The sequence below is a fragment of the Pinus tabuliformis genome, chromosome Q, assembly GCF_031772625.1.
Source record: "Pinus tabuliformis cultivar Carrire ecotype Pingquan chromosome Q, CPIR1, whole genome shotgun sequence".
NCBI lineage: Eukaryota > Viridiplantae > Streptophyta > Pinopsida > Pinales > Pinaceae > Pinus > Pinus tabuliformis.
Window position 1 is genome coordinate 676,426,317 of NC_142296.1, and position 20,279 is coordinate 676,446,595.

Genomic DNA, 20,279 nt, shown 5'->3' on the forward strand with positions numbered 1-20,279 from the left:
AAACTCTTCTATATAATTACATAAATTATCTGGTTGTATAAATAAGATTTTCCTGAGATAGTTGTGCATATAATTTAGATCTTCCTTTTAATGTTTTAACTCATAAGGTTCATTTAATAATTAATCATGCAATTCAATCCTTTCTTCAAAAGTGTTGAGTGTAATTACAGACCTGTAAGTTACTACAACGTTTATTCCATATTAATCACATCACAATTAAATCTTAAGTGAAACCTCAGATATTAATAATGCCCTTAGTTTAGAAACAAATGTCATTCTCGCAGGGAGGAATAAAGAAATTTTGTGAAATGAAAGGAGTAAAATACTTCTAAAACTGAACCAATAAAATAAACTTGTAGAACTAGAAATGCACTAGTACTCGCATCATGCTTGTACCGATATTGCAGAAATGAAATCAAGCATTACAAAGGAAAGCTTATGGAAATTGAAATCAAATGCTTCTAAGTCTGCATAGCATGGATCAGTAACACAATTACTGTAAATGAAATCAAATATGTAACTTGTGAGGAAAATAAAAGTCAATAACAAATTCATATCTGCACTTTAAATTAAGTTAACATACCTTTAAAGAAAGGGAGAACAAGTTGCATTGGTCGGGCCCTAGCCAACCAGCTCATTTTCTTGTTACGAAATCAAGAAACGCAATCAGTCAAAGATTCATCACAACGCAAATGGAAAATGAAATTGTGTACTAGTGCATTCCTTTATTTTAGTTTCAAAAGCAAAAATACATTTTGGATCTTCAATTGAGCCTGAGAGGCGATACTCCAAAATAATTAGAATCTCTTGGAAAAAATTTACCATAGAATCACTTCCTAATTCCTATCATAGTTTTACATTACATACAATCCTTCATGCCTATGACTGTAATGAAATCATAACAATAGATTAACTAAGCCTTTCAGCTGTTTACAAAATACTAATCTAATATATCTGGTCAGTGTCATGATCTTCAATCCGTTGATTTCTCTGCCGCTCTGAGCCCAACTCGAGGTCAAATAATCCTTTAATAAAGATATGTGTCGGTTGGGGAGTTGTCACAGGAGTGCAGGAAGCTGTCATCTAGTGCAGGAATCCTCTTGCACTCGACCATTCTGTCACACTGAGCAATACATTTGTTTATCAAATACTTTAGGAAGGACAAATATTAGTTACAAGGATAATTAAAGGTATAAAATCCATAAATAAGTAATTAAGTCCATGACAAGCCTTTAAATGTTAAAATTCAAAGAGGGTGTAGGAATGTGCATGATTTGAGAGAAAGATACAATAATGAATAGGTTCTTAGGTTAAAACATAGGTTTAGGTCATGTGTTTAAAGTAGGATAGAGGTTAAAAAATAGAACAATTTAGCCTACCAACAAATTGTAATATTATATGAGGTAAAAATATTGATTTAACATTCATGAAATCCTATTTCCAATATTTATTACATACGTTCTCTTGTCGATCCTAGAGACGGTCTCTGGATTGCACGAAGACTAGTACCTCAAAAATCTAGAGTTGGTGCATTCTTGCAAGGAGACCAGTACCTCAGAAATCCAGATTTGGTGCATTCTTATTTATATCTAAAGATTTTAGAGCACCATTTGATGTCACTTATAATTTGAGTTTAGTTGGCTCAATTCAACTTTAGAAAGATAAAACTCATGAATTCTTATACACGAGAGATACACAGTAATATAGCCTGTCAATCAATGGTGGCCAATATCATTTGAGGAATTACAACTACCTTTTTTTTATATAGATATGATAATAGAAGAAATAAGAGATGAAATCCATCACATGGAGCTTGAGAACTCAATAATTCTACATATATTTAGATTTAGATAGAAATTATAGCAAAGAAATACTTGTGGATGCTAAGATACATGGAGCACATTTAAAGATATGACTTCCATAATTCATACAGGTATTATTCATCAATAGTTTGATTTAAATAAATTTTTATTTAAGAGGAAACATATCTAGTAGCTTCTCAACATGAAACCTAAGACGGACATGTAGTATTTATGAGACACTAAGGAGAAGATACATACTCAAATCCCAAAATGAAGGAATCACCATAGATATTGCATTAATATTATTTGAGACATACATGCCAAAAGAATCAGAACAATGCCTTGAAAAAACAATACGAAGTTCCTTTCCAAAATTCTCAACCTTCCTTTCGTCTCTCAAAATTGAATATATAGGCCTTTCAGACAAAGAAATTCCATTAGCGAGATATTCCTTTCTTGATTGAGTTAATCATGAAAAAAATTATTGAAACTCTAGTGTGTGGAAACACACAATTGTGCTTAACTAGAATGTACTCATGTTACAAAAAAAAGTAAAAGAATTAAGTGGAAATAACATAAAAGTAATTGAATTGACAAATTTGGCATAATCTGGAGGATCTTCAAGAGTGGTGAGACAATGCCGTCTATTTTGGAGTGTGATGTGCCCGTGGATCAACAACTTAGATTATTGGTGGATTAATAAACTATACACACCATTGCCATAAGACTCGAGGAGGGTGAGGATCAGAGTTGAATCTTTTGTAGCTAATCTTCAAATCACTTATACTCGAGTAGTCCAACCTGCTATGAAAAAGACTTCTAACCATCTCGAGTAATTTAAACTCTCTCTTTAAGAAATTAACCATCGTTTTACCCTTAAGAGTGGAATTTTTCTTATGGTATGAACCTGCCCTACTTTTAGCTTCTATCATTTTTTGATTATACTATTCTTGAGGTAGAAACTCCCCATGACGTCCCCAACAATCACCTAGCCCAAATTTCATGATTATGTAAAACTCTTTGTTGAAAGATACCACTTTCTTTTGTACCTTGACGAGGCTGTATTCTGCTCTAGCTCTGGCTTCTTATTTCAAAACCACTTTGGATATCTCCATCACAAAAGTGACCCTTTCCACTACATCCATAGATCTCAACTCTTCGGTTGGAGTTTCATTCACAAAACAAATAACTTCTTGGCAACCTAGCAGCTCTTTATACTTATATATTTGGTGTTACGACTCGTGATCCATACTCCCTGCTACTGACCCTTTGCTCATGTATTAAAGTCACATATTCCTAGATCAGATTCATTTCCTCAATAATCTCATCCCACACCAATCGCCTACCTCCAAGGATAGACATATTTCTCTTCAATCTGGCCTTCATCTCATTTATCTCCTATGTTGTAGCCTGTAGGGTCTCATTATCATGTTCAGCATTGGTAACTACAGCCTCTAGTTATTTTTCCTTCTGAGCTAACTTACCATTTAAAGTATCTAAGTCCCTTTGTGTCTTCTTCAGTTCGCTTTTAGAAAGTTGAATCTTAGTCAAGGCCTGGGTGAGGTGCTCAGTGGGGTTCTGGGGATCTTTAGGGATTTTTATCACACATACATGAGTTTTGATCTTCTTCTTCAATTTGACCATAGTTTGTTCCAAAGCCAATACTTCATATCTTCCATGAATCAACTCCTTCATCAGTTTCTCTTTCTCCATTTCAACTTGTGCGAACTCCTTTGTCTGGACAAGTTCACTAGTAGGCATCTTTAACCTATGCCTTAATTATTGATTTTATTTGAGTTGACTTGAGAATGACTTCCACAACTATTTTTTCATTTGGGTTTGCATCTAGTTTAATTATCAGCTCTCTATGTGATTTCTTTTGCAGATATAAATCTTAGGAGTTGTCCTTCTCCATTTTTAGTCTATTGGAGACTTTTTTTTATAAACGTCTCAAATTTACTGATGTTCATGAGGTTCTTACCCATATCATTATATAATGTCTCGCCTACTTGCTTATGTATGTTGACCTTATCTCACAAAGGGATCATGGTTATGTTGAGAGAGACATCTAGGGTTTTGAACTAGGATCATGTAGGCAAAGAGTGCACTGATGGATGTTGCAGTGAAATTCTCATCTCATCCCTCTCTAGGTCGATATCTCTCAACAATCGAGTGTGACAAGGTGTTTATTGGGAATCCATCACTCTCTATATCCTCTCCTTGACCTTTCTGTTTCTTTCCTCAATAATGTTTCCTATAGGCCAACTAGATCCTGTAGAAACAACATTGTCCTCAGGGTCTAGGATGGCTACTTCAGCGGTGGATGGAGCTGCAACTGGTGGTGGATTTTTTAGACTAATGTGAAAGCCTGGATAATCTGGCACTAGTTCCTCTAGCTATATGCCCACTTCTTCTTCCCCTTCTAGACATTGACTCCTAGCCTTTTTATTTATATGGGCTTCCTCCGTCTTGGTATCCCCAACTGAGTAAATGGTCATCTTTGATGTTTTTCCTATACTTATTGTGGATTCAGTCTCCACTTTGGTATTAAGAGTCCATTAATGAAAGTTAACTTTCCATTCAATTTCAGTCATAGGGTCATTTATGTAAGTTGATGCTTTAAAGTTTTCTCTCCTTCGGGTAATGATGCCTCGGGGATCATAATGCCAAGTGTCTCCCTTTTTGAGCTCCATGGACTTAAGTAAGTCCTCAACTATTTTAAAAGGCTGCCTTGTGTTTACCACAAAAGGACCCATAGGTTGTCTCATTTTAACAATGTAACCCTTCTTTGTTGGTAAAAAATGAAGCACGTCTACAATGAGTATATTTCGAATAAATCCAAGGGTGAAAATCCTCATAGGTATTAATATTGATAGGTGGCATGGACAAAGATCACAACTGTAAACCCGAACCTCTGTTTAATTCTCATAAAGGTACCAGTCTCGTATCATAGCATCCTTCTTGAGTTGGAGGAACTCTTTTTATTGTGGGAATTTTATGGGTGACAGGTTCCCATCGATGATCATGTATGCAATGGCTATGAAGGTCGAGATGAATTGGGAATACCTTTCGAGGCTGGGTCTTCTTCTTGCGGAGATATTACAGTCAAAGACATATTTCATTATTTGTTTGGAGAAAAAATAAGGAGGTCCAAACATTGTAATTCTTCAATCTGGATATATAGGAATAGGTAGAACATAAGGGAATAGTATTGAAAGTAAGAAGAGGTGGGGAAGTAATGAAGTTGAAAACATACAGTCGTGGATAGGTAGAGTGGGATGTTGAGCAAGAAACCAAGTTGTTTCATTTGATGCAGACACCCACGATGGCCTTATTTATCATGTGAGAGCTATCTTCACCCATTAAACAGGCGATTACAGACATGATGTGTCAAACAAACTCCTAGAAGAGGGTTATTAGGAAAAAATCCTCTAGGGGAAGGGATTTAACCTCATCGGCAAATATGTGGTTGAGGAAGCAATGCTGTTCATAGAGAGGGTGAGTAACAAAGTGATGGACTAGGGTAGCATCGGTGAAGGTCTTCATTGTGGAAAAAATAAGGAATATTAAAGCCCTTTAGATCAAGGCAGGGGTTAATTCCATAATTTTTGTCCTTGAGGTAGAAACAAAGCAGCTCTTGTCTTCTTGGTACGTTGCAGTGAGTTAGGATATAAATTTAGGGAAATGATGGAGTAAACGTGTGATTTGAAAATACAGATAAGATTCGAAAACCATAAAAGTGTCTTATTCCCTCACATGGTTTGAAAATAGGTCAAAGTAGAGGACGAAGATCTGATAAGAACAAGTAGGGCCTTCAATTTGACTCTCGGAATCCATGAAGGGCTCGAGACCAAAAGACTTGAAGTCATGGGTTTTAGTGGTTTTTGGCATCGTTTGATTCACTTTATTGAGTGAATCAAAGTAAAAATATAGGTGGTCGTGGTGTCGGGATACCTGAAGCCCACATGAGTATCTAAAATTGATGTTGAGAGTGGTCCTTATATGGTTCAGGTACGTGGAGCAGTAAGTGTGCATAGGTGACCAGGTGGGGATATTCTTGCTAGGACTATAGAGTAGTTATCAGGAAAGGTAGGCTTTAGTGACAAGTTACTATATAGTAAAGAAAGGACAGTCATCCATGTGATGACCTTAGGGATCAGAGGAAAGGTACATGGTGACATAGTGTTGGTCAGGAGAAAGGGAAGTGAAGAATAAGAGCAGGAGTGGACAACATTCTTTTACCTTTACCTTTACCTTTAGGCCCTGTGGCCACTAGTCATGAGGAGCCAACCAAAGGAGCCCATTTGGCAGGTGGTTCCCACCATACTATGACAAGTAGTCCTGTGACTGAAGTGAACTCTCTCCTTGCCCTTGTAACCAGTCAGGACCGACGGATTGGTGTTTGAATTTTCAATGTCGGCATTATTCCTCCCTTTAATTCTTGTGAAATTTACACCCGCAAAGTTCGTTTAGGAGCCTCATAGGATAATGAAGGACGATGATCTTGGTGAGAGAAAGACACCCTTTACCCTGTGCTCAAAATATCATCGAACCCCTTGATAATTTGGGTTGTGTTTTAGGTGTGAACCCCTGATTTTCAGTGCATGCTGCAATGTGGATTTTGTACCAAAAGAGGTTGGTACTTATGTTTTCTCCTTAAAGAAATTATTCCCTTTAACTTTAATAATCACAGTCCTTTTGCAATATTTGGAGAAGCGTATTAGGGATGGAGATAACATTGGATCCAATGAGGCATGGTGTATTGGCAAGAATGTGAGGACCTGTAAATTAACATCTTGTTCCTTGGCCATGGAGTCTTATAACTGAAAACTTTGCAGTGCTAGAAAAAAAAATAACAATAACTGTAAACATCAAAGAATATTTACAGATAATACAATAGTATTTACAATGAATGATGAGAAAGACCTTTAGTTCTGGAAATAACTTTTGAGGAACTTCCCATATGCTTGTAGTTCAAGTGGTTCACCTTCCGGGTTTTCCAATAGGAAAGTATTATTGCCTTTTTCTTCAAAGATTTTGAAGGGTTCAAACCATAATGGGTTGAAATTTCCATGCTTTCCCTTATCCTCCCTTCTAGAATCCCACCTAAAAAATTAATCACCTAGTTGAAGTGGACTATATTTTTCCTTCTTTTCAAACAAGGATTTCATTTTTTGATGATCGGTAATCAATTTGACTAACCTACTCCCTACTTTCGTGAAGCTCCACGAGTTGATTTATTCTACAGGTTATGGCATTCTGTTCTTCTTCTGCATCTTCCAATATTTTTTCCATCAGCATTGCAAGTTGTATAGGGAATATTTTTCCTTTGCCGTAAACTAATTCAAAATATGGTTTCCCCTAGATCTCTTAAGAGTGACCCTGTTAGCCCATAGAGAAAACTTTAGTTGAGAATTCCAATTTTTCTAATTTTCGGTAATTGTTTTCTTCAGGATCCTCACCACTATTTTTTTAGGACTCGGCTTGCTGATTTCACTGAATGTAGTATGTGGTAGAATGAACAACAATAATACTAAAATTCTGAACAAAGTTGATGAAATTGGCAGACTTAAAGACCAAAGCATTGTCAGTTACAATTTTCATAAGGAAACCAAACCTAGACAAGATATTCTCCTCAATTTTATGACCATGGTGTGAATTAGATTTCAGGATGGGATTGCCTCCACCCATTTTTTGGAATAATCAGTGGTTTTGAGTATCCACTTATGTTGGCCATTGAAAGGAGGATGTATTTCTCTTATAAAATATAGTCCCCACTATCTGAAAGGCTCCTCAATAAAAATGGGGATCAAAGGGAGGGGAGCTAATTTCTTCTTTTCAATAAATATCTGACACTTCTGAGAGGCCCAAACCTGAGAGTGAAATTTTCCAAAGAGTGTAGGCCAATAAAACCCAACATTTAGTATCTTATGGGTTGTAGTCTTTCAGCTATAGTACCCCTTGCAAACACCATTGTGAAACATTTCAATTACCTCTTGAGCTTCTGTCTCCACTATGCACAACCACAGAATCCCAACAAGGTCCTTCTAATATAGATGACCATTGGATATGAAAAACTTTTGAGCCTGTAGTCCTAATGTTCCTTACTTGGATTTGTCAATTTTTAAGAGGCACCTTAAAAATATTAGATAATGGATGATATCTCTATACCACGTCGATGTTTCATATTTAATATGGATTTTTTGGATGCATGTTTTGATATTTGATTGTTGTATTCATTCTTCATCTTCTCCTACCAATAAATTAATCCCCAAGGCCTGGAAATTAGATTTTGATATGATTTTGGCTAATCCCTACCCTTTTATGAGCTTCTTAGGGTTAATGTCCTAGTTGTATTCTTGGATTTTAGCAATTTACCTTCCTAATTTTCCATCGCTATTTCATTGTACCAAAATGTCTTTAACAAATACTATCGAAATAGAAGCTACAATGTTGGATTGTAATACATAAACTCTGAAGGCCTTCAATGGTTTGACAAAAGACTAAGCATGTTTCTCCAAGATGTTATACTTCAATTTAGCTTCTCCCAATACTTGACTGAAGAAGGCTATAGGCCTGTCGTGACGCTCCTTATTCTTTTGTAACAAAAAAACAACAATAGTATGAGAGGAAGCAAAGGAAAATATGTAAACACGTGTTGAATTATCAGGGCTGACTAACATGTGTACTTATACAAAAGTTATTTTGATTCTAGGGAAGGATTATCGAGAATTTGAGATCCACTTTACTTCATCTTCTATTTTTAGCATATCAGTGATACCTTTCACTATTCTAGCATAGTTCGGTATATACATTCTCATGAAGTTAATCCTTCCCAAAAATGCCTCAATCTGCTTCTTGTTCCTAGGTAAGGAAATGTGGTTAATAGCCTCCACTCACTTGGGATCAATTTTTACCCCCTCATGTGCCACCATATTCCCTAACAGTTTACCTTTACTCAAAGTGAAATAAGATTTCTTTGGATTCAGAGATAATGCACATTTCATGCATTTACTGAAAGTGATTTTTAAGTGCAAGATATGTTCCTCATTTGTTTAGAGAAAATTGTGATCTCATCTAAGTAGACCACTACAAATTTGTCTTGTTATCCTACAAATGGCCCTTTGAAAATTTTCTACAATGTTTATAATGCCGAAGGGCATTCCAACATACATGAAGGTTCCCCAAGGTAGGGTGAAAGAAATTTTCTTTTGGTCATGAGGGTGTAATGCTACTTGTTTATACTCTGAAAAGCCATCCATCATGGAAATCCTAGCTAAGCCAACTACCTTATGTAATATGTATTCAATCTTAGGTAATGGGTAGTTGTCTTTCAGTGAGGGTTTGTTAAGAATATGGAAATCCACACACAACCTTATTTCACCATTCTTTTTCTTGATCAGAACCAAGTTTTCCAGCCCCTCAGAATATCTCAAAGGTACTATCGTTTTAGCTTGAAGAAGCTTCCTCACTTCCTTCTCAATGGATGGAAGTAAAATAGGATTGATTTATTTGATTTTCTGCTTACAAGGTTTCATTCCACTTTTTAAAGGAACCTTATGTTGAATAATGTTAGTATCAATTGTGTTCAAATCATCATACGACCAAGCAAACACATCTTTATAGACTTTAAAGATGTTTAAATACCTTTGTTTGTATTGTGGAGGGATCTCTTTTGACAATTTGATCGTTCAAGGTTCATCCTCTGAGTTATTGTTGCAATCTTCCACTTGTTCATCAACTCCTTGTTCAACCATTTTTGAGGCTACATCATTTGTCTTGAATAACCTTTCCAAAGAAAATAGACCACAAGGGATAGTGTTACCCTTTAATTGGAAAACTCTATGTCCTAAAATAGTTTCTTCCCAAGCATTTGACCGCTCTTTTGTTAGTTTTTAATCTTCCTAGCCAATAGATGAATTCAAAAATTCTCTAATGACTTCTATAAAGCACTTGATATTATAATCACTCTAAAAAACCTACCAATTACTCTAAAAAACCTACCAATTTCTCACATTATTAGGCACAACGGGTCTGTACTTAACTTCAACCTCATACCTAAGAAGTGGATTTATGGGTGGCTTGAAATTGCCGATAGTTATAGCAAGTGAGTTGACCATTCAATTCCCTTCCATAGGTACGAATTGGACATTGAACACTAGGAAGAAGTTTTCCATCAAGTCCCACAACTCATTTCTCTAAGCCATTATCCTTGGGATGTTTATTGTGACATTTATTTTGTATTTTCGTTACCACTAGGTTGGAGTCTCCATACACAGTCACGCATTCAATATTCAAATTCATTGTTGCTTACCAACCTAATAGTAATGCCTCGTATTTTTCCATGTTATTTGTTCCTTCGAATTCCAATTTAAATGAAAGAGGGATTGAGCTACCCTCTAGATATACTATCAACACCCCTGCTCTATTACCTTTGTTAGAATTAGCACCATGAAAGTACAACTTCCATACTTTTCCACTGTCTTTCAGAAGATCATTTAATCAGGTTGTTGGGTGTACTTGAGTTTCTTCTAAGATGAAATCATCTTCTTCTAGCATTAGATAAGAGAGATCAATCTCTCTCCCATACAGAGGAGCATTATTCGAGCCATCAACTTTGGTAATTGTTTTATGAACCTTGATTCTCTATACATTTGTCTTTCTTCCCAACCAAAGATAGAGATGGTGGCATAAGTCATATCCAACATGATCGAACCGCCAATCTTTGATCCCAAAAATCTGGAAAGGAGCATACCAAATATTGAAGGGATATCGACTACTACGATGTCCATTACTACACTTTTTACTCGAATCCCAGCCAAGTTCACCACTAAGTCCTTTATCATTCCCAACCATTTTACTCTCTTAGAGTTGAAAGAGTAGATATCTTTGTATGGTCTAATTATTTGTAGGCTGATTTTCTCCATTAATATTAATGGAATTGGATTGTGAGAGCCACTTGAATCCAATATGAAGTTGTGAAGTAGGAGGTCATGTACTACAAGAGTAACATATAAAGGTGTAGTGGAGGGATATTTCTCTTCAACATGAGGTCCAAAGACTACCATTGGTATTTCTTCTTAGAGATTTAAATTTTCATGTGATGGGGCTAAAGTGGATGGGAGCATAAACTAGGAGACAAAAACTTTATAAGTGGGTTGTTTCAAGAGTTCAGTTAAAGGAACTAGGATTTTAACTTTCTCAAGTTTCTTTTGAAGATTGAAGACAGTTGGATCTTTTTTTGCAATACGAGTCTCTGTCGGTTCTCTTTCTTTTTCATAGACCTACTTAGGTGTGAAAGGTGCCTTCTCTTCTTTAAGGAATTCAGGCTTATAGAAGTTTTTATTTGAGGAATACTTCCTTTTCTAAATATTTGGATCTAAAGGTCCCTTCCCCTTGATAGATGGTCTGGGAGTATCTTGGGAAGAAGCATGTTCATCCTGGTCTTTTTCCCTTGATCTCTTTCTAGAGGAACAAAGATAATATTTCCTATGTAGTTGGGCCTACATGAAATCAACGAACTACTTGCAGAAATTGCCAATCTCTCCATCATTCAATGTTGCAGCTAAATCTTCCCCTTCTTCTTCAAAAGTTCTAATTTCTTGCTCCTCAACTGAGAAAGAGGAATACAATTACCCTTTTACTTCATTGGTGTCTTGTATCTACTCATCCAAATCATCCTCTATGTAAAATGGGGGATGGATATGGTATTTCTATTCCTTCCTTTCCCTTTGTAGTATCTGTAATGGAGGTCTTCTATATTGGGAACTAAAGCCTCGATTACAAACTTGGGCATTCTGTGTTTGGAGATTTTTATTTTCTAGTTCCAACTCAAACAATTTATTTGATAAGTTTTTTATTAACTTGTCCTTTTCCTCCAACTTCTATTCTTGGGACTCTTTTGAACGAGTGGAGGGGGTTGCTTCCAATTTACCTTTATTCTTTTCTCTAGGATCATTTTTCTTCTTGACTTTTCTGTGGATGTGAAGTTGGCTTCTACCTCAAGAGAATCAATTTGGATTTGATCCAAAGTACAAGACTTCCTTTCTCTTAGTGTGAACCAAACATAGATTCAAAAGCCCTAACAAAAACTACTCAGGCATTGATCGGGGAGCTTTAATTTCAATAGGTAGGTTGTTGTATTGCTTATTAAACCTTTTTATAAATTATGAAATATCTTCATTAGGTTTCTTCTCCATGGCAGTGAACTCAGTGAGAATGTACCTGTGATCTCTCTTCTATCCCCACTTCTGCATCAAGGAGCTCTCCATCTCTTCTCAAGTGGCAATGGAACCATCTGGTAAGGATTTAAAACACTTCATGGCTTCACCATCAAGACACTGGATGAAGATCCTCACCACCACATCTAAGCACTAGACATTTAAATCTTCTGAAAATGTACAAAAGATTTCTATATGTCTTTGTGTGGAGATATCATCTCCTCCGTTAAACATGGGTAGGAGTTTGAGGTATTCATCTCTCATGGAAATTAAAGTTCTGGGTAGGTCTAATGGAGCATATTTGTTCAGTAGGAAGCCCGGGACAACCATCTAGAGTAATGGAGGTGGTTCTAAATTTATCAGGGCTCTCTATACTGTGAAACATTGTGGGAGAGTAGATGGATTGCTATTGAAGAAACCTTTACCCTCCTCAACTTGAGGGGGAGGAGGTAATGAGAAGGAAGGAGTGTTAATAGAATCTTCCTCTTCTTTGACTTCTGAGGGGATAATACTATGTATTAGACCACTTTCAGAAGGATATATTAGGAATCTAAGAGTAGATTCTGAGAAATGAATTATGGCATTATGAGAGTTGAATGAGGAGGCTTCAGAAAATGAGGAGATAGTAGCACCGGTGGTAGGGTTGTTTTCCTTCCAAACTCTTTTATAGATTATTTTTTCTCGATCAAATACAGATGGCTTTTTTTTAGAGGTATTTGAGCAGGTGTGGGGCCTTCTAAAAGCCAGGATGATATTCTTATGCTTTGGATAATGGACTCACTAAGGTGATGAATCTACAACCCAAACATCTTTGCTCACCTTAACAAAGAGTGTATGGATGTCATACCCAGGGGAAAAAAAATCTCTAATACATTCCTTGACAATGGCGCAAAAATATGTTGTCAATCCTAGAGACAATCTCTACATTGCAAGGAGACGAGTGCCTAAGACATCTAGATTTGGTGCATTCTTATTTATCTCTGAAGATTTTAGAGAACCATTTTTTGTCACTTATAATTTGAGTTTAGTTGGTTCAAGACAACTTCAGAAATATACAAATCATGAATTTGTATACATGAGAGATGCACATTAATATAAATTCTCAATCAATCTTGGCCAATATCATTCAAGGACTTACAACTAATTTTCCTTGATATATATCTATCTATCTATATATATACACACACACACACACACACACACACACAATAGAAGAAGAAATAAGAGATCAAATCCATAACATAGAGCTTGAGAACTCAAGAATTATATCTATATCTCTCTCTCTCTCTATATATATATATATATATAGATTTAGATAGAAATGATAGCAATGAAATACTAGTGGATGATAATATACATGAAGTGCATTTAAAGTTCTTATTTCCAAAATTCATACAGGAGTTCTTCATCAATAGTTTGATTTAAATGAATCTTAATTTAAGAGGAAACACATCTAGCAACTTATTAACATGAAATCTGAGATGAACATGTAACATTTATGGAAAAAATTAGGAGAAGAGGCACTAACATCCAAAAATGAAGGAATCCCCATAGATATTGCATTAATATTCTATGAAACATACATGATGAAAGAACTAGAAGAGTTCCTTCATAAAACAGTACGAAGCTCCTCTTAAAAGTTTTGAACTTTTCTTTTGTCTCTCAAAGTTGAATATATGGGACTTTTAAATAAAGAAAGGCTATTAGTGAGATATTCCTTTCTTGATTTAGTTCATCATGACAAAACATATCAAAAGTCTATCTTGTGCAAATGCACAACCATGCTTAACTAGAATGCATTCATGTAATAGAACAAAGTAAAAGATTAAGTGAAAATAACATAAAAGTGAATGAAATGCCAAACTTGGCATAAGCTGGAGGATCTTCAGGAGCAATGAGATGTTGCGGTCAATTAGGGAGTATGTTGTGCTTGTAGAACAATAACTTGGACGATTGTCAGATTAATAAATTTTTCACACCGTTGTCATAATACTCAAGGAGGTTGAGGAGCAGAGATGAATCATTAATGGCTGATATTCAAATCAATTATACTCTAGTAGTCCAACCTTTGAGGAAAGAAACAATTTAACCATACCGAATAATTGAAACTCTCTCTTTAAAAAATTCACCAATGTTTTACCCTTAAGAGTGGCAGCTTTCACATGGGATGAACCTACCCTACTTTCAACTTCTATCATTTTCTAATTGTATTTTTCTTGATGTAGTAACTCCCCATGAGTACCCTTGCATTTAGGTAGCCTAGTCTGCATGATTCTGTAAAAATCTTTGTTGAAAGAGGCCACTTCCTTTTGTACCTTGATGAGGCTATGCTCTACTCTAGCTCTGGATTTTTCTTTCAAAACCACTTTGGAGATCTTCAAAAAATCACTGACCGTGTCAACTACGTCCATAGGTCTCAACTCCGCGGCTGGAATTTCATTCATGAAATGAGTAAACCTTTGGAAAATATGGGATCTATTTATACTTATCTCTTTTCTATTCACAATTGATGATTCATACTTCATGATAGCGACCCTTTCCTCATGTATGAAAGTCAAATATTCCCAGTTCAAATTCATTTCCTCAATAATCTCATCCCACACCAATTTCCTAGCTTCAAGGAGAGACAAGTTTCCCTTCAATTTGGCCTTCAACTCATTTAACTCCTATGTTACAGCCTATAGATTATTACTAACATGTTCAACATTGGTAACTGTGACCTCTAGCTATTTTTCCTTCTAAGCTAACTTAGAATTTGTAGTATCTAAGTCCCTTTGTGTCTTCTTCAGTTCAATTTTAGAAAGTTGAATGTTAGTCAAGCACTGGGTGAGCCACTCAGTGGGGTTATGGGGGTCTTTAGGGACTATTATCACACATACATAAGTGTTGACCTTCTTCTGCAATTCGGCTACCATTTGTTCCACAACCAAGACTTCATCACTTCCATTAGTCAACTCCATCAATTTCTCTTTCTCCATCTCGACCTTTGCCAACTTCATTGTCTGGACATGTTCACTGCAAGGAAACTTTAGCCTATGCCTCAATTGCTTATTTTACTTCTATGTTTATTGGAGAAAGGCTTCCACAATTTTTTTGTCATCTCGGTTTACACCCAGTTTAATTATTAACTCTTTATATCATTCCATCTAGAGATATAAAGATCTGGAGTTGGCCTTCTCAATTTTTACTCTATTGGAGGAATTTTATATAAATGTCTCGACTTTACTGATGGTCATGAGGTTCTTACCCAAATCATTATACAACATCTCCCCTACCTACTTATCTAAGCTGACCTTATCTAACAAAGGTAAATTGGTTAAGTTCAGAGAGACATCCAGGGTTTTGAACTGGGATCCTATAGGTAAAGACTGTACTAATGGATGTTGCAGTGAAATTCACATCTCATCCCTCTCTACATCCATAACACTCAAAAATTGAGTGTGATGAGGTGTTTTTTAGGAAGCCATCACTCTCTCCATCCTCTCCTTGACCTTCTTGTTTCTTTCCTCAATCATGTTTCCTATAGGCCAACTAGTTCCTGTAGCAGCAGCAGTGTCTAAGCAATGTCCTTAGGGTCTGAGATGGCTACTTTGGCAGTGGATGAAGTTGCAATTGGTGGTGCAATGTCCAAAGTAATTTGAAAGCCTAAATGATCTCGCACTGGTTCCTCTAGTTGTATCCCCACTTCTTATTCCTCTTCTGGACCTTGACTCCTATCATTTTTATTTATATGGGCTTTCTCCATCTTGGTATCTACACCTAATTCAATGGTCCCCTTTGATGCATTTCCCATGTTTACTAGGGATTCACTCTCCATTTTTATATTAAGAGGCCATGAATCAATGTTAGATTTCCATTCAATTTTGGGCTTAGTGTCATGTACGTAACTTGATTCTTTGATGTTTTCTCTCCTTCGGGAAATGATGGCTTGGGGATCATAATTCCATGTGTCTCCCTTTTCAAGCTCCATGGACTAAATTAAGTCCTCAACTATTTTAAAATCCTTTCTTGTGTTTACAACAAAAGGACCCATAGGTTGTCCCATTTTAAATATGTAACCCTTCTTTGCTAGTACAAAATACAACAGGTCTACACTAAGGATCTGTAGAATAAATTCAAGGGTGAAAATCCTCATACGCATGAATACTAGTAGGAGGTATGGACAAAGTTCATAGTTGTAAACCTGAAGCTCTATGTAATTCTCATAGAGGTACCAGTCTCCTATCATAGCATCCTTACTGAGTTGGAGGAACTCTTTTTGTTGTGAGAATATTCTGGGTGGCAAGGTCCCATGGATGATCTTGTATCTAGTGGCCATGAAGGTTGATATGAATTGGGAATACCCACTGAGGCGAAGTCTTCTTCTTATAGAGATATTCTAGACAAAGACAAAAAAAAATTGTTTGTTGGGAGAAAACACATGGAGGTCCAAACATTTGAATTCTCCAATATAGGTATATAGGAATAGGTAGAAGAGAAGGGAATAGTTGCAAAAGTAAGAAGAGGCAAGGAAGTAATGAAGATGAAAATACATGGCCATAGATAGGTAGAGTGGGATGTTGAGAAAGCAACTAAGTTGTTTCATTTTATGCAGACACCCAAGGATGGCCTTATTTATCATGTGAGAGCTACCCATTAAACAAGAGATTACAATGAGGATGGGTCGAATGGACTCCTGGAAGAGGGTGATTGGGAAAAAATCTGCTGGGGGATTGGATTTAACTCTGGGGGAAAATATTTGGTCCACGAAGGACCATTGTTTAACGCGAGGGAGAATAAAGAAGTGATGGACTAGGGTAGTGTTAGCGAATGACTACAATATGGAATAAATAGGGAAGATTAAAGCCCTCTAAATCAAGGGAGGGGATACTTCTAGAACTTTAGTCCCCGAGGTAGAAAAAAATAAATTCTTGTCTTCTTGGTACGGTGTAGTGAGCCAAGATATAAGTTCAGGGAAATTATGGACTAAAGGTGGAATTTGAAAATACAAACCATAGTCGACAACCCTAAAAGTGTATTCTTCACTGACATGGTTAGAAAATAGGTCAAAGAGGAGGTCAGCGAGCTGATAAGAACAACGAGGGTCTGAAATTTGACTCTTGGCATCCATTAAGGGCTTGAGAGCAGAAGACTTGAACTCACAGGGTTTACGGGTTTTAGGAACAAATTTCTTGATTTTCTTGAGTAAATAAAAGTAAAAATATAGGTGGTCACGGTGTCGGGTTACCTGGAACCCATAGGAGTATATGAAAGCGATGTTGAGAGTGGTCCTTATATGGTTTAGGTATGCGAAGCAGGAGGTTTTACATAAGTGACCAGGTGGGGATATTCTTGTTAGGACTGTAAAGTATCTGTCGGGAAAGGTAGGCTTTAGTGATAAGTTACTATATAGTAAAGAGAGGATAGTCATCTAAGTGATGAATGTAGGGATCATAGGAAAGGAATGTGGCGTCATAGCGTTGGTCGAGAGAAAGGGAAGCAGAGAATAGGAGCAGGAGCGGACAAAATTATTTTACCTTCACCTTTACCTTTAGGCCCCATGGCCATTGGTCGTGAGGAGTCAATGGGAGGAGATAATCTAGTAGGTGGCTCCCACCATACTATGACAGGTAGTACTGTGAGCGGAGTGAAATCTCTCCTTGCCCATGGAACCAATTAGGACCATCAGATTGGTGTTTGAATTTTGAACGTCGACATTGTTCCTTCCTTTAATTCTCGTGCAAGTTACACCTGTGGAGTTGGTTTAGGAGCGTCAGAGGGTCATGAAGGATGGTGATCTAAGTGAAAGAAGCATGGCCTTTATCGTGTGCTCAAAGTATCATTAGGTCCTTTGATCAGTTGGGTCGCAGTTAGGTTTCAACACCTGATTTGCAATACATGTTGCAATGTGGATTCTATATCGAAAGTGGTTGATCCTTATGTTTTCCCTTTAAGTTGATTATTTCCTTTAACTTTCATAATCGCAGTGCTTTTGCAATCTTTGGAGAACCATATTAGGACTAGACATAACAGGTTCTTTAGGAAATTCAACCCTCCCAAATATATAGGAATTAAGTGATTTTCTTAAAAAAATAATTTGTTTGAATATCTAATTGCCCCATTTGTTGACAATGTTTCCTTATTTTTAGGAGTTCTTAAGGATAGTAATTATATGTCCATTATATTTAGTCTCATTCACTAGTTAGTGTTATTTAGTCTTGTAATTGTTTGTATTTTGAATTTTCATGCCATATATATAATTAAAATAATAATTAAGTATTCCATATGCATATTTATAATATGACATTTCTTTAAAGTCACTTAGCTAGAAGCCCTATTTACGTTTTTTCTAATCCCTTTTACTAATTTCCCTTTTGTACTTTAGGGAACGATTTGAATCATAGGAGCACGATAAGAGTTCAAATGACAAGGAAACATAAAGAAACACCATGAGACGAGACCTAGTTCATGAGACGAGACCTAGGGCAGGTTCATTTTGTTGACAACATTCGGCTATGATTGGCGATGATGATCCCTTATGGAGGATCAAAAACATAGACAAGAAGCCTTTGTATGGGCATGGAGTTAGAAAAGAAAATTAAAAAGACCAAAATGTAATGAAGGGAAAATCTTTTGCATCTTAAAGGCTGAGTCGATTGATACGAAGAACAAAAATGGAATAAATGTGAAGTCCTAGCACGTATAGATTAACAAGTTCAATGATTATTTACATACATAAAATACATCTATTTGTATATTGTCTATCAGGGTAGTTATAATAATGGTTAAGGTAGATGATCATAAAAATGATAAATGTATGACTTCATACGAACATCGAGCGCTAGAAAAATTCATACGTGCTTACAGTTAATGATTAAGAAATTACCTAAACCATGGAGCTAATTAAGATATATAAGATTGACTTCCATTTTTTAGTTTATTGAGATGAAGGAGGCAAGTCGTCGAGAATTTTGGTTCCCTTTTTGGTTTGTAACATGAGTTTCCAAAATTGGATGTCATTCAACTTCCAGTGAGCGTCCATAGCCTCGACGGAGTCATCCACTAACCTGAGATGAGGTAGTCTCTGGATTCTTGTTTTCTCTTCGCGTTAGATGTTATTCATTCAATTTATGTAGTAAATATAGCATTCATGAGATGTGAGGATTATGCACTAGACTTAGTCCAATACTCCTGACCTTTCTCCACTGCAAATGAGAATCTATGGCCTTAGTGGAGATGTTAGCATGTCCCACCAAATTCACCTCAAAAAAAGGAGTGGGAGGATTACATGATAGAATTTAATCTAGATCCACTAGGCTTGCTCCACTACCAATGAATGTGTATAGCATAAAATGGAGATACCAAGATGCCCCACCCAAGAATCCATTGATTCCTATTCGTAGGGTAGTATGTTTATTAGGAAGGTCTCATGTATTATTGTGATATGAATAACTTGTCCTACCAAAATTTCAAAAGAATTTTATGAAAGATGAATCTTATAGTTACAGGTCTAGCCTTTATGACTTAATGTGATCTCTTAGTATTTATGCGTAAGTAGAATGGAAAAGGAATGTGGTGAGGAATATTCAATATGAAGGTGACATTACTAAGCGATTAAGATGTGAGCCCTTTAAATATTGTTACACCTTAAACATGATTCACAAACCAATTCACTAAATATGTTTTTAAAAAACTTGTTAATATAGTTCATACTAAACACTCATATATGTGTATTTCATTCTACTCTGATAGCAAAAGATGCTTCAAGATGCAAAAAACCTTCATTTTTATTCATTATAAACCTACAAAGCATAAAAAGTTTATTTATACACATAACTTATATACAATGTGTTTTAATGACAATATTTATCAACACTATCAAAAATCGATTGAAACCAAACACAAATATTGTCAATGGTGAACTTCTTGCATTTAGGCCTCAATTTGATCAATAATAATAACATATTCAAATGTTGATAGAAGTAGTGGAGAAATTGTTTTATGAGGACATCCATAAATATACTCACATTTGATTGGAAACAAGCAAAGGCCTTTTCAAATTAAGTGTTCATCCACATTTCAATGAAGTCCCAGAGGCTTGTGAATGTCTAATGAAGAAATTCTTGAAATATTAGCAACTTTCTCGTGGGAAATGCTTTCATGGATATCATTTATTGTCACAAAGTTAATCATGTCAAAGTTTAAAAATAAATAGATCGAAATAAAATTAAATACATTAACAACCATAAGATCTATAGTATAATCTTCCTCTTGTACC

General features: G+C 36.0%; 1 pseudogene; it reads right to left on the bottom strand.

Annotated features, from left to right (window-relative positions):
• LOC149221350 (DNA gyrase subunit B, chloroplastic/mitochondrial pseudogene) overlaps nucleotides 1-15,000 on the bottom strand; it is a 94,902-nt pseudogene extending 79,902 nt beyond the window's left edge.
• Between the last annotated feature and the right edge of the window lie 5,279 nt (nucleotides 15,001-20,279).